Source organism: Dasypus novemcinctus, chromosome 4 (genome assembly GCF_030445035.2).
Source record: "Dasypus novemcinctus isolate mDasNov1 chromosome 4, mDasNov1.1.hap2, whole genome shotgun sequence".
Classification (NCBI taxonomy): domain Eukaryota; kingdom Metazoa; phylum Chordata; class Mammalia; order Cingulata; family Dasypodidae; genus Dasypus; species Dasypus novemcinctus.
This window is the reverse complement of record NC_080676.1, coordinates 21,591,754-21,608,040: the sequence shown is the minus strand read 5'-3', so window position 1 is coordinate 21,608,040 and position 16,287 is coordinate 21,591,754. Positions and strand designations below refer to the sequence as shown.

Here is a 16,287-nt window from a genome sequence, read left to right as displayed (position 1 = left end):
TGGTTCACCACAATGATGTGGCACCAACCTTCATCCCCACACCCACATACTGGCCACATCCAGCCATCCCATCCCAGATGAAATTGACAACTGCATCATTGAGAACCTGCTGGCGGCCAACACAGACCCTATGGCCCTGCTCTACGCTGCCTCTCTGAGTTGCCTCACTTCCTCGGCCTCCAACCATGACCAAGACTATGATTATCTGAAAGAGAGAGGCAGCCTCTTCAAGAGGCCTGCAGACATGTACAGCGGCAGGGCCACCCTGCCAGCAGGGCCAGGAGCTAACCCTCGGGCCACAGCACCATCTGCCAGGAACTGTCAGTCCCCTCTTCGGCCAAGGACTTGGGAGCTTGTGGAGAAGTGGCCTTAGCAACTTGGAGGGGAGAGTCCAGGCATCTGACAGGAAAGGGTTTTGTTAAGCCTTTCAGATTGGAGCTGAATTTTCAGGAATCTCTCCTGCCATGAACTGCTCAGCCTTGTGACTTGGACCCAGGCAGGCCTGGACATCCCGTGATGACTTTCTCTCTGGAATGGACCCTTCTTGAAAAAGGCCTCCTCTTGCAAAAAGAAAAAAAAAAGCAGACACAGAAGAATGCACAGCGAATGGACACAGAGAGCAGACAAGGGGAGGGGGGGCAGAGGAGAAGGGGGAGAGGGAGAGAAGAAATAAATAAAATAAATCTTTAAAAAACAAAAAGATGCCACATTTAACTTAATCTGTTGTACTCCAACAAATAAATTAGATTTACTTTATTTTAAAAATGAAGCAAGGACTTTTACTTCCCATAAATCCACACTTTCTTTATACAGGAAACTTGTGAGAGCAAAAAGGAGAACAAAAAAATGACCACAATGTAAACACGTTTCTTCCAAGAAACTAAGAGTCATGGAAAACCCATGAACTACAAATTATGTGGAGGACTAGGCAAAAGAAATGAAAACCATCAGAAACTGCACAGAAATCCATGCTATTAGGGCAATATGACAGATAAGAAAGGAGAGTGGGGGGTTCCAAAAGTGGCAGATAATTTTAGAAAGCCATAAATGTTTATTCTAAGAAGAAAGAACCTCACCATGATTAAAACTGCCATGAGCAGGACTGAAATATAATAAGGGTTGATAACTAGGAGAAGAATCCAAAGGAACTCAGAAATTACGCAGGTGGGTTCAGAGATGGCGATCTCAAAAGAACCCACTTCTAAAAGGGAGGACGTCACTGGGAAAGCATGGTTATATTCTTTGTTAACAATATACAGTGATGGAACTGAGGATTTCAGAAGGACTGAAGAGAAAAAAAAGGTGTGAGTATATATCTATCTATAGATATAGATATAGATATAGGTATAGGTATAGATAGATATAGATATAGATAGATGATGATGATAGCTAGTTAGAGAAATGAGAATAGGTGGTGATTACATAGGTACATGCATACATACATATGTACATATATAGGCAGACATTAGATGGAGATAGAGGTAGACAGAGAGAGAGAGAGAGGCAGAGAGAGAGAGAGATTCGTTATAGCAACAGAATAAGGAATCCTTGAGCACAAAAACTGGAAAAAAAAAATTGCTTTGACCCTACCTATATTCCCCAAGAATTTATTGAAATTGTTCGCCCAAGAAAACCCATTTCATTCAAATATGAAAAATGCAAATGTTGTACACAAGTAAATGCAAGTCATAAGAATATTAGCAATATTCTAATCAAAACAAACTAGGAAAAGTTTGCAAGAAAGCAGATGAAATATACTATACATCATTCTAAAATGAATTTTAAAAATCACATAAGCTCACAAAGCAGAAATACACATATTCAAGGAATAGACAGCCAAGATTTGGAGGTGACTGCAATTCAGAAGGAAGGGGTGACCACAAATTAGTTTTTGTAAAACTCAAAAAGGGAATTTAAAAAATAGACAAAATTATTTCAGAAATAAAGACCAAATTACAAGGAGATCAAAGTACTATATCTGATATAAAGACCAAATTACAAGGAGATCAAAGTACTATATCTGATATAAATACAAAAACAAACAAAAGGAAAGAGAAATGTAGAAAGAGATTAAAAATTATGAGAGAAAATCATATAGTTTAGAATACTTACAAAGACTGTGTTCATAAATGTGTGTATAAAAATAAATATACAGGGGAAACAGATGTGGCTCAAGCAGTTGGACATCCACCTACCACATGGGAGGTCCCAGGTTTGGTTCCCATTGCCTCCTAAAGAAGACGAACAAGACGGCAAGCTGATGTGAGGGGCTGGAGTGGAGAGCTGATGCAATCAGATGATGCAACAAGGAGACACAATGAGGAGACATAATGAAAGACAAAACAAGTAGTGAGTGAATGTGGCCCAAATGATTGGGCACCTCCCTCCCACATCAGAGGTCTTGGGTTCAATTCCCAGTGTGTCCTAGAAAGAAGATGAGCAGACACAGAAAGCACACAACAAACAAGTACAGAAAGCAGACAGTGAGCACAGAACAATGATGGCAGTGGGGTGGGGGGGCAAGAAATAAATAAATCTAAAAAAATAAATAAAAATACATATATGAATATAAGTATATTTGTATTGATCCAAATAATAAAATAAAGCAAAACAATGAACCAAAATAAATATTTTAAAATACCACTCAAGAAAAAATTTTAAATATAGACAATACTACATTCCAGTGAAAGTTGACCAAAAACCCAGCAAAAATATATGTGTTAATAAAATTACCAAAAAATGAAAAAATCACTAATAAGAAAATGAAAATAGGGCATGCATCACATTTATTCAGAGCTCTACTAAATGCCAGAAAGAAGTGTTGACCCACTTGAAATAAATATGCAAGAAAGAAAGAGTGAGTCAAGTATTAATAAGCTAAATGTCCTTGAATTATAAAAGCTATAAACAACCAATGTGAACATGCAAGAACTATTTCACTATTTTCAAGTGGTATAATTATATACCAGGGAAATGCTAGAAAATCATTTGAAAAATTACAGCATACAGAATGAGAATTTGAAAAGATAGCAGAAACAAAATTCAAAACCAGTGTCCTTTACATATTCACATAAAACAATTAAAAAACATAAAAAGACCACATTTACATTAAAAAGATAAAATACCTAAAGTAAGTTTAACAGAAATATGCAAAAGGCAATATGAAGAAAATTTTAATATATTTCTCAAATAAAAATTGAAGATTGAATAATTACAAATAACATTCTCCTAAATAAAAAGACATGAATTTAAAGACACCAAAGCTATCTAAGTTAATGTATGTAGGAGGAATAAAAGTGCCCAAGAGTACCCTGTGCACAGCCGACAAGGCATCGCTTATCAGTTGCCAACACGCTGTCTCTAAGGCAACCACACAGCTAAACAAAATAACTGCTAACCACAAAGTCAGACAGAATGGCGACCAGGCCCTGTCCAGCTACACCACGTCTTCTTCCTCTTCTCCGAGCCCTTCTCCCTTTGTTTGATCCCCACCAATCAGGCAGTATGGCGTGAAAAAGCTCAGCCTATGTGTTCAACCTAACCGTCCCCCATAGCTTACCCTTCTCCTTGTTTAGGCATATATTCGCCCCCGCCAATCAAATACTGCCTAGCCCCCCTTCCCTATTGCCCTGAACTATAAATTACAGTTCCTACGTAATAAAGTTAGACTTGGCCCAGAACCCTGTCTCCAGAGTGTGCACAGTCTCCATATCTGTCCTCACTCCCCCAGGGCCAACTAGTTTCAGCCCACCAGCCTGGGGGATGCCTCAGTCTGGTGAAAAACAGTAGCAGTGTCAAATTGCAACATCTGGCACCCAATGTGGGGCCTACGGACAGAGACAGTCCTGCTGATCAGGGACCTTGGGGAACAGCGTTGTACGCCACTGTTGGGTGAGTGACCCCCTGCCCTATCATGGGCAACCTCCCGACCTCCGCGAGGATGCCACAAGCATCCTCAGAAAAGGAACTCAATCAGTATTGGGATCTTATTGTACACTTTAACCCGTGGCATTCTTCTGCCTCTCTCTGAGACCACACACCTCGGCAAAACTGTTAAAAAGGGTCCGTTCTGCTGAGGTTCATGAGGGCAAAACTTTCCTGCTTGGTCTTATCCCTGCACTGCTCGCTATCAATGCCTGTCTTTCTGGCGTACCGCCAGATGAACCTCCCCCACGCCCCCTGATCTAATGGCCTCAGAGCAAATGCCACTGCTCAGGTTTCTTAATCCCCCCAACTTCTGCACCGATTCTCCCACCCCCCCCCCCACTATGCTTCGTGGGAGCCCCTTTACCCCTCGCTAACCAAGTTCTGGTCAGAAAAAATCAGTTTTACCGAGCGCAACTCACAAGAGCATACTAGGCAAGAGTTATCCCCTCCTCCTTGTCCAGCACAGAGCTCAGACTTGCTAACAGACCAAACAGACATGTTGCCGGAAAGCCCAGCCCCAGAGGGCGGGAACCACAGCTCAGCCTCTGAGAGCGGAAGCCACAGACCCACCTTTCTTAGAAACAAAGAGCCCACTCCTCCCCGATTAGATACTTCCCCTTATGTGAGCACTCCCTCATTTCCTCCCAACAGTCAGGATAGCTCCGCCCCTCTGCAGGCTAAAGCCCCCAAAGAAATACTCACTAAAGTCCTCATAACTATAAATTACCTTTCTTTTAATCAAAAAGGTCTTTCCCCTGCAGCCATACACTGGGGAGGCCTGCGCAATGTGCCAACGCCGTTGCCCTGGTACATAGAAAGATCCCCTAACAAATGACTGGCACAGTCCGCATGCATTGCTAACCCAAGGTAGAGGATATGCTTGTATCTTTCCAGAAAATGCTAAATATTCCATCTGGGTTCCTAGCTGGTGCGTCCAACCAGCAACATCCTTGGAGCCGTCTACGTCCTCCTCCTATGGTAACACCCCTACTACTCCTTCCCCTCCCATCTTTAAACTCCCTCCCAGGCAACTCTCAGCCCCACCAGAAAGAGAGGACTCAAAAGGCTATAGAAATGATATTAACCCTTTTTGCATAACAAGAAAAGAATCAGAAAGCAATGCAAATGACAACCCTTTTAGCATTTATTGGACTATCCCTATAACACAGCAGAAGGCCTGGCTAACATTATCAGTCCATGGTAAAGAAATAAAAAGACAAATAAACACAGGCGCAGATGTTTCTGTCCTAAGCGCCAAAGATGCTGATCCATCCTGGCCGTTAATCCTAGGCCCAATAATACAAGGGGTTGAAGGTTTAAGAACGTATCAACAATCACATAACCCACTCCCTTGGTCAAACTGAGAAAGTCATTCGGGTTCCTTTAAACCGCTAGTACTGCCTAATTTACATAATACTTTATGGGACAGAGATACATTTCAACAACTCAGAGCAGTTTTAACTACCAGCCAGCCCCCCCAATTCTAAAGGCCACTGCTCAACCATTATTAACTATAAGCAAACCAGATCCAATAAAACTCCAATGGGATACTAAAAGCCCCATCTGGGTGGAGCAGTGGCTGCTACCTCGACATAAACTTACTCACCTTTGTGATCTAGTTCAACAACTCACACATAGCCCCCAACCTTATCCACTGTTTCTTATGCGCCTCTTTTGCCCGCCCCCTTATGACCGCTGTCCCAATCAGCAATTACAATTCATCTTTCCCTCACAGAAACAACAACTCATGCACCGAGCCCATACTGACCAACATCCCCCTCTGGAACGTCAGCCTCATCAACATCACGTGCTTTACTTTTCCCTCTGCCGCCTCCACCCCTCCTTCCTCTAGCCCTTCCTCTCTCCCATGTATGCACAACCTCTCCATCACTGCACCCTATCCCGCACCAAAAGGCCTTTACTTCTGGTGCAACCACTACCTCACCCCCTGTTTAAACACATTTTTCAACACGCCTTGTGTCTTAGTTGCCTTAGTCCCTCAACTTACACTATATAGTGAATACGAGGTTAGTTACCTGCTCCCGCAATCCCGCTCTAAGAGAGCAGCGTTTCTTCCCATTCTAGTGGGCACCAGTCTTACAGCCACACTCGCTACTGTTGCCATCACTGGCAGCACCCTAGGACATAGTGTTATCACCGCTAACAACTTTAACAATGCACTGCAAATCACTATTGAAAATACCGCTCAATCCCTAGAAGCCCTCCAAAGACAGCTTACTTCACTAGCACAAATAGCCCTTCAAAACCATCATGCCCTAGATCTACTAACAGCAGAAAAAGGTGGCACATGCCTCTTCTTACAAGAAGAATGCTGTTTCTACATAAATGAGTCCAAAGTCATAGAACAAAACCTACAAACCCCACACAACTTATGTATCAAACTGTCCAATAAAAACCAAAACCAAAACACTCTTCTTTCCTGGTTCAGCTCTCCACTCCTAGCTTGAATGGCCCCTCTCATTACCCCCCTCTTTACCCTGTTCTTTTTCTTACTTCTAGCTTCTTGTATCGTGAAATTCATTAGGAAGCAAATACGAAGTATCTCCCTACTAACCTTTTTTCAATTGCAGCACCTGCCATATCAGCCGTTACCACAAACTGAAGCTCAAACCAATTTTTAACCTGCTACAACTCATGCCAACAAGCACCCACTCAACCCGGGTTGCCATAAAAACAACCAAACAGTCTTCATCAATCAGGTCATGTGACAAACGTGCTAAAAGTACACGCTAGGCCTCCCCCTTCTAAGAGCTTGGCTGGCAGCCAATGACGGGTAAGACCTTCAGAGGAAGGCAACCTAAAACAGGCGCAGCCACCTTAGACCATTACACTTGCTTAGGCTTGACTGGCAGCCAATAACGGGTAAGACCTTCAGGGGAAGGCAACCTAAGACAGGCGCAGTCACTGCAAGTCTCTACTCATGAGGCCCTTTCTTTAAAAATATAAAAAAGGAGGAATTGTAGGAGGAATAAAAGCGCCCAAGAGCACCCTGTGCACAGCCGACAAGGCATAGTTTATCAGTTGCCGACACGCTGTCTCTAAGGCAACCACACAGCTAAACAAAATAGCCGCTAACCACGAGGTCAGACAGAATGGCACCAGGCCCTGTCCAGCTACACCACATCTTCTTCTTCCTCTCTGAGCCCCTCTCCCTTTGTTTGATCCCCACCAATCAAGCAGTATGGCGTGAAAAAGCTCAGCCTGCGTGATCAACAAAACCATCCCCCATAGCTTACCCCTCTTGTTTGGGCATATATTCGCCTCCGCCAATCAAATACCACCTAGCCCCCCTTCCCTATTGCTGTTCCTATGTAATAAAGTTAGACTTGGTCCAGAACACTGTCTCCAGAGTGTGCATAGTGTCCGTACCATCCTCACTCCCCCGGGGCCAACTAGTTCGAGCCCACCGGCCTGAGGGACACCTCAGTCCAGGGAAAAATGGTAGCAGTGTCAAATTGCAACAAATGTGTGAATTTAATATGATTACCAATAAAATAGCCAATAGGCCTTTTCATAAAACTAGACAATGTAAGTTTAAAATGCATATAGAAAAATAAGAAAACAAAAATAGTCAGAAATACCATAAAAGAAAGAATACTAAGGAAACCCTTGTCTGAGCAAATACTGAAATATACTATAAATCTCTATAATTAAGACATTTTGACAATAGTCACTGAAAGACAATAGGAAAATAAAATAGATTAAAAAGTACAGAAATAGACCTAAATATGTATGGGGATTTATATAGGAAAGAGATAACATTTCATAAGTGGGTGCAACAATGAGATTTTATAATAAATGATCCTGGGAAAACTAAGTAGATTTGTGAATAAGTTTGCCAGAAAAAATACCAGACACAAATTAAACTTGAATTTCAAAAAAACAACAAATATTTAAGGATGTGTCCCCCACATAAGACATACTTATAGGGAAACGGATGTGGCCCAGCTAATTGGGCTCTTATCTACCATACACGAGGTCCAGGATTTGATACCCAGGGCCTCCTGGTGAGGGCAAGCTGCCCCACATGGTGTGCCGGCCCACATGGAATGCCGGCCCATGTGGGAATGCAGCCCCATGCAGGAGCACTGCCCTGCAAGGGAATGCTGCCTTGGGTGGGAAAAGCCACTCCTGCACAGGAGTCCTGGCTGACGGGGAGAGCTGGCACAGCAAGATGATGCAACAAGACACAAAGAGGAGAGAAAATAGGAAGATGTAGCAGAACAGAGGAGCTGAGGTGGCGCAAGAGACTAATTGCCTCTCTCCCACTCTGGAAGGTCCCAGGATCTCTTCCCAGAGCTGCCTAATGAGAATACAAGCAAACACAGAAGAACACACAGAAGAGAGCAGATAATGGGGGACATGGGATGGGGGAGAAATAAATAAAAAATTAAAAAATTAAAAAATAAAATAAAAGACATACTAAAAGAAGTGCATTGTTTATCTTAAATTCAAGTTTAACTGGCATCCTGTAATTTTATTTGCTGAATCTGGCAATCCTCCCTCTACAGAATCATAAAAATGGACTCATACCTTAGAAAACATCAGGCAATATCCAAATGAAGCAAAGATTTAAATAGATAAGGAACCCATAATAATACTAGAAAGCAACATGGGTGAGATCACTATAATCATTGACTGAAGAAGATATTTCTAACTGACTTCAAAATCCAAAAACCATAAAAGGTAAGGTAGGTAAATCAAATGACATTGAAACTAAATACAACAAAACTTCTGAGTTATCAAAATCTGAATTATAAATCCAAAGGCAAATAGCAAACTGGGAAAAATATTTGAAATCAAAGCCTAGAGCTATAAAGAAGATTGAATAGAAAATGACCAAAAATAGAGGGAAAAAATTAAGTCCCTGAAAATAGATAGTTCTATTTGAAAAACAAATGAAGTGTCTCATTACTATATATCCAAAAACACTCATAACAAAGATTGCCTCTCATCTATCAAGTTTTTAAAAATTAAGATTTGTTACATTCCTTTGTCGAGATATGCAGAATCTTGTTATATTGCTTAGGGCATGCAAAATGCTACTATCATCATAGTGAGTAATTGGCAAGAATTTTAATAATTACAAATGCATTTAAGTTTTGACTACAATTTAGTTTCAGGGAATTTATCCTACAGATTTACCTGTACACATATGAAGTGAAGAATGCACTAAGCTACTAAAGACATCCTGGCTTATATCAGCAAATTCTGGATACATCTAATCACCTGCCAGAGGGAGTCTAGTTAAATAAACTATGCATTTACACACAACAGATGAGGAAAAGGTAAATGAAGATGCTTTCTGTGTGCTGATATGAAAAATTCTCCAGGATATATCATTAAGTAGAAAAGAAACAGCTAGTCAAAATCAATAAGTTATTATGTTATGTTTTGTGTAATCAAGGGTGAGAAATAAATATTTATCTATAGTGATAAATGCATATATTTTGTAGAAGGCAGTAATAAAAAATGTTTCCTTAGAGGAAGTGGATAAGAGAAATGGTTTGGACAGAGACTAGAATGAAAGCAGATTTCTCAATGTATATACTTTTTTATATCCTAAAACTATTTAAAATTTTTAAAAATGAGTGGGCTACCCAGTAAGGTAGTCAGCTATCCATTACTGGAAATATTTACCCAGTATCAATGTCCAGTTTTCTGCTTTAAAATTTACTATTTTCCTGCACCAATAAATAATTTTATGGCACCCTTAGGAAGACTGACCTTCAGATTCTAGCTATAGGAAGGCAATTTATTACTGAGAAGGTAAAGAGAAATGGCACATTTCCACTTTGAAATAATTAACTTCACTAGAGAGGAACCACAGGTCTTTGAGAGACAGCATGGTCACGGCATGGGCAGTCAGGCAGCCAGCGCCCTGTCATCACAGCAGCTCACCCTCCTTAACTGCAGAGCATGCAAGCCAGTTACCCTTGGCCATTTACCGGTTGCTCTGTTTACAAAATATTTCAGTAACTATCCATTTTCATGTCTGAAATGAGTTTATATGGCTCTGAGTTTCCAAAAAAGAGTCGGGAGGTCATCAGAGGGGTTGCGCTTACGCACACCTCAGCAGGGTCCAGAGACAACCAAAGTAGATACAACCCCAGGTACTGGTTCTCCTGAAGGATACAGAGACCCACAGGTTCTATGGTCATGGCAAATGGCCCTGGAGTTCAGCACCATGTCAGTTGGCCTTCTTTGGAGTTTGTGTTCCTGAGTGTGATCGAGTTGGACTCAAATATGACCTTTCTACATATGCCTCTTCTGTCACTTTTACTGGACCTGTGGTTGATGCTGGGGTTGGTGTATACTCAGGAGACCTGAATCTCTGGACTGTCATGTGACAGCCAGGCCCTGAGCCTCAGCAGACTTGCAGCTTCTACCCTCTGGTTTATTGGACTTACCCTGGCCAGCAAACAGGGAGGTGAAGAAGGTCAACCACCACACCAGGGAGCCAAGAGAGCCTACAACTGCAAGTAGGAGAATTGCATCCTCCATCCATGTGGAATCTAACCCCCCTCTTAATATAGAGGTAGAGTGGACATCACCATCCCAGGGTCCACAGGGTGAAGGAAAAAGTATGGATTAGAGTGGACCTACTGATATTCTACTATGGAACTATTGTGATTAGTAATGGAAGAAATTGTAGCAGTGATGTGAAGAAAGTGAACATGGTAGTTTCTGAAGTTAAGGAGAGGGAAGAAGAGATTTGACATGGGGGCATTTTCAGGACTTGGAGTTGTCCTGGGTGGTACTGCAGGGACAGATGCTGGACATTGTATATCCTGCCATAGCCCACTGGATGGAGTGGGGAAGAGTGTAAACTACAATGTAAACCATTATCCATGTGGGGCAGCAGTGTTCCAAAATGTATTCACCAAATGCAATGAATATCCCACAATGCTGAAAGAGGTTGTTGATGTGGGAGGAGTGGGGTGAAGGGGGTGGGGGTATGTGGGTGCCTTTTATATTTTTTTAATGTAACATTTTAAAAAAAAAATAGTGTGAAAAAATAAAAATAAAATAAATAAATAATTTTTTTTTTAAATTGTATAACTCATCCCAGTACAGCTCAACCTTGCCATTTCTGAACGTCATACTTTAAAATATATTTCTTCATTAAAATGTTTTATTTTGGCATCATTCATATCACTAAACTCATAATAAGATGTTTTGGTTTACTTAACCAGCATGTTGTATTGTTTAATATTTAAAATAAAAATTACTTGGGGGAAGCAGCTGTGGCTCAACCAGCTGGGCTCCCATCTACCATATGGAAGGCCCTGGGTTCGTGTCCCAGGGCCACCTTGTGAAGGTAGATTCACCCGCACACCGCAGGGTGCTGCCCGGCCCGCAAGCACCATGGAGCGCTGACTCAGCAAGGTGACACAACAGAAAGGGAGACAAGCAAAAATGCAGAAGAGCTTGCAGTGAACGGACATAGAGAACAGACAGCAAACAAGCCACAAGGGGGGCAGGGGAAATAAATAAAAATAAAATACAGACACAGAAAAAAAATTACTTGGATACTTCCTTCATATCTATTTTGTTAGAGATCCGCATAAAAGATACAAAAGAGAATTTAAAATCAACAAGCAAAAATTGAAAGCCAACTTTCCAAAACAGTAGAAATTTTTTCAAAAGCACACATAATTTTTCTCTCCTGGTCAAGCTGTTAGATATTCACAAAGTTTATATTCTGAACTTACCAAATCTGTTAGAGTTTTCATTGTGCAGAAGTCCACACAGCTCTCCATGGTTCCTCAAAATTATCTGGGAGAGGTGTGTAAATATAATATGCCACAAGGAACCCCAGAATGAGAAGCAAAACAGCCTTTCTTCCCATGTTTCCCTTCTGCTCTTTCTCCTTTGGTAAAACAGCAAATACACTTTTGAAACATTCAGATGGTATAATCTCTTAATAAGTGTGTACAAGCCCGAATGTAAACTATTTACTAACTTTCTGAAATCAAATTCCACTGCTCAGTTAATCATTTCAATGGGCCATCCAGAAATAAGTATATTTTGTAAAACTAGAAAGGACAACTGACTGAAAAACAAAGAACGCATATTGCCTGTAAGTCTGTCAAATCCAACAGCTTTATTATGTTGCTAGGCAGTCAGTAAACAAACATTTTTTGCACAATTTCTAAGTACAGCATCTTTTCTTTAGCAATAAAAGAAAGGTCAAAGAAAATACAGGAAGCCCAGTATATGCCTCAAATAAAATCTCTTAGAATAGGAGAGAGCAAGTAAATACTGGAAAACTTTTGACAGATTTTATGAAGATGGATAGGGTCACATGTATTGTACATTACTTTTATTCTCTTGCCACAAATACAATTATCAGTGAATAATACTAATTATATATTAATATTTCATAACAACCATGGAGATACTCTTGCCCCAGACAATGTACAAGATCAATATAATCTTATTTAATCCTCTCTAACTTTATTCCCATGAGAAAGAAGAAAGCTCCTTCAACGGTATATACATGGAAAAACCAGTACAATCTTCTATGAGAGCTCATTAAAAATCTCCCTTGTTCCAGCCCGTAGCCTCAAATTACAGAAAAGGAATTGAGATTAAGAAGATTAAGTAACTTGCCAAGGATACACAAAATCAAGCAGCATTGTCAGAGATAGTTCCTGCTCACTGAATATCCATATGCCAGTCTATAAGTTTTAGATGTCTTGTAGTTAAATGGAAATTATGGTTTGAAATGGTAGCATCACAAAATATAAATTATTTTCTGAGTGCCAAAGGGTTCAGTTCTTGAGGAACAAGTAAATTTTCTGCCCAGTTTAATATAATATAGCACTTAATTCTCAATCACTTTTTGTATATATCCTGTCACCTAACTCTCATATCAATACAGGAAGGTAGGGACTAATATTATAAGATGCTATCCTTCTTTCCTAAGGTCATGTCAATATCTATTGTAAAGTTTACATATTAGCCTGGATCCTCTGAGTCCCTATTTTATTTTCCTTTAGGTACTGTGGCCTCATATGTGAGAAGCGGGCACTCAACTACTGAGCCACATTGGCTCCCCTGAGTTGTTTTTTTCGCTTGTTTGCTTGTTGTTTGTTTTTTTGTTTTTAGAAGGTGCCAGGAACCTAAACCAGGAACTTCCAGGTGGGAAGCAGGTGCTCAGCCACTCCCCATGAAGCCTTATTCTTAAAACTGAAAATTAATGAGAAGTGGAAATCCAGAATGGATTGTTGTGTCCATGTGGTGGCACCTTTTACTTTTAACAACTTCTTGACTTTCAGAACTTCTCTTCCTCTTTAATTAGCTATGTCTCCTTTTTCTTTCTAATTCAGCTCTGATATCAGCTTCTTGTTCCACATTCAGCTTCATGTGGGACACAGATTTATTGTTGGTATAATAACACATTCAAGAAAGCTGTGAGTATTTTGGTGTGTAGAGCATCTGGCTCAAAACATAGCCGACAACTGTTCAAAGAACAGCCCATCAAGTCTGTCAACCCATCAAGTTTTTTTTTATCTAAAAAGAACTCAGGTAAAGCAAAATCAAAATATTAATGAGAATTAACAGATATAATTCTTCTTTGTCTTCAGCAGGAAGCCTACTATGATGATTTTACATTACATAGAAAACCCAGGAAGAAAAGTCTACTTGTGATCAAATGCATGATGAATGAAAATGCTACTCAGTGATTCTTTGATGTACCCATAATCAACTTCCTTTTCCATTTCCTCGTTGCCTATTTTAAACTTGCTTCAATCTCTCAACACCCATCCAAACCCTATTCCTGAAACTTAAGAGTTCTTCTATATGTTTGGCATTATGTTAGGTGCTAGGAATGCAAAGATGAAAATACATGTTCTCTGATTTCAAAGTTCACATTTATGGAGGAAATGCCTTTAAGTCAACACTCCTCCTAGAAGGGAAGTGCAAAACAGATACCATAGAAAGTTTTATGATCTCTTAAGGAGCAAGATATACTTAAGTGCTGAATAATAAATATTATAAACAGCTTAATAATAATGAACAAATTGCCAAGCAGCTTTGTGACAAAGGTTACATGGTGCTATGTGTTATGGGTTAGTAATTTAGAGAAAGCAAGACATTCTAGCTAAAATTCTTTTAAAATAGAACATGCAAGAAGGCTAAGTAATTCCTATTTTAATGTAAATTTCTCAGTCTAATACATAACTACATATTCTTTTGTATGTCAAGTTCTAGCTTAATTAATATGCAATCTTGTCTGATTGTATTTTATTCTATTTGTTATCAATTAAGTGTACCAATTCATATCACTAGGACTTATTTTATTTGTGTATATGCGTATGCTCCACTGACTCATCGTCCAGAAGTTGGATAACCTTCTTCTTCTGCATTAAGGGGATTCTTGCATGGAAGATGGGATGGTGTAAAATGAAAATGTTCATGTTACAGCATCACTTGCTAAATGCTGTACTTCACTGCAACTGTTCTAATACTAATGCTCTTAGAGAAATAGAGCTTTTAAATAATCCCACTAGTCAGATACTTACAGAATCTAATAAAATTCTTTCCTGACTGAGGGACAGTGGGACTTGTTTTAGGTAATTTTGTGTCGATCTATAGACCCATGCATCCTACCCATTAAGCTGGTTTTCGATCTTTAATTACCATTACCTCCATGAACCATGATTCACTTCTTTTTGAACACTTGAAATTCTTTGACCTTTTCCCTCAAATGAGAAGAAAAGTGCTATGTCAAAATACCATTAGCAGACTACAGGGAAGATGGAGGATTAGAGAGGTACAGGGCTCATTTCTCTCCCAGAAAAGTAACTAGAGGACAGGTAGAAACTGTCCAGATCAGCTGTTCTTGGGCTCAGGACACCAGAGGAATGCTAGACAGCACCAGAAGAGAGAGGGGCTAAGAAAAGGAGACTGCAGGGAGACTCTATGAGTAACTTGGGCCATTGCGGCAGCTGATGCCCACCCCCACTCTTGGAGCAGACAGCTTTGGATCCTCTGGTTTCTACCAGTGGCTATAGAATGAGAGGGCTGCAATGGTCCACTTTCCCAGTGAATGGGAGAGGGAGGAAACACAGCCTCCTGCTGATCCAGCTTTTTTAACCAGTGAATTTGGTCTGCCTTATCCCAGGCACCACCCTTCCTGGCTGGGCATGACTGCATCATTGTCTTCAGTTGGGAGCTGGCAGAGAGCTAAAGACAATCTGCCTTCTCAAATACCCTTCTACTGACCTGGAATGGTGGCTGCCAACACAGAGAGATGTGGGAATTTCTTTCTCTTCTTGGATAGTGACAGTGTGGCATAGGGAGGCGAGAGGCTTCTGATCAACAAGTCTAAACAGTGAGGCTTGGCTTTGAATAGCCCTGCCTGAGGGGAAACTATCCCAGACATTGATTCTACACAGCCAGACTGGGTGGGATTCAAGTGAACACATACCTCCACACTACGGTTTGAGTGGAATGGGTTTTCTGAAGAGCACTATCAGCCAGCAGACCAGGAAAGCACACTCCAGCAAGAAAATAAATAAAAGTAGTTTTTTGATACCATTACTACCCCTCTCCCCAAGGCCCTTGAAAACTGGTCTGCTCCTGATTAGTGGGTCCCTATCCCTATAGTGAGCAGTTAAACAGGTGTAATTAAAGACCTAGAATACATTGAACCAAGAATCAAAAAAGAACCCTAACACAGAAGCACTTAACACCAAATCCCTAACCAAGAGAAAGAAACTGATCACCAGAGTAAACTTGCCATCATAATCACATGCCTAGATATCAGCAAAAAATTACAAGTTATACTAAGAAACAAATATATGGACAAGGCAAATGAACAAATCAAAATGTCAGATGAGACATAAGATTTGAAAGAACCAATCAATGATATTCATACAGACCTCCTAAATTGATTCAAGGAGTTACAGGAAAATATGGCTAAAGAGATAATGGACATTTAGAACACCCTGGGTGAGCACAAAAAAGAATTTAAAAGCTTGACTAGAAATAACAGAGCTTATGGGAATGAAAGACACATTTGATGAGTTTAAAATACATTTGAGGCATAGACCAACAGATTTGAAATGGCAGAAGAAAGAATTAGTGAATTAGAAGATAGAATAGCTAAAATTGAAAACACAGAAGAACAGAAATTTTTAAAAAATAATGGAAAAATGGAGCAGGAAGTCAGGGAATTGAATAATACATGAGGTGCACTAATGTAAGTGCCATGGCAGTTCCAGAGAATCAGAGAAGGGAAAAGGGACAGAAAGAGTATTTGAGGAAAAAATGGTCCAAAATTTCCCAACTGTCATGAAACATATGAATATATGTATAGAAGGAGCA

At 40.3% G+C, this 16,287-nt stretch overlaps 1 pseudogene; it reads right to left on the bottom strand.

Annotated features, from left to right (window-relative positions):
- LOC101424927 (arylacetamide deacetylase-like) overlaps window positions 1-11,891 on the bottom strand; it is a 41,290-nt pseudogene extending 29,399 nt beyond the window's left edge.
- Between the last annotated feature and the right edge of the window lie 4,396 nt (window positions 11,892-16,287).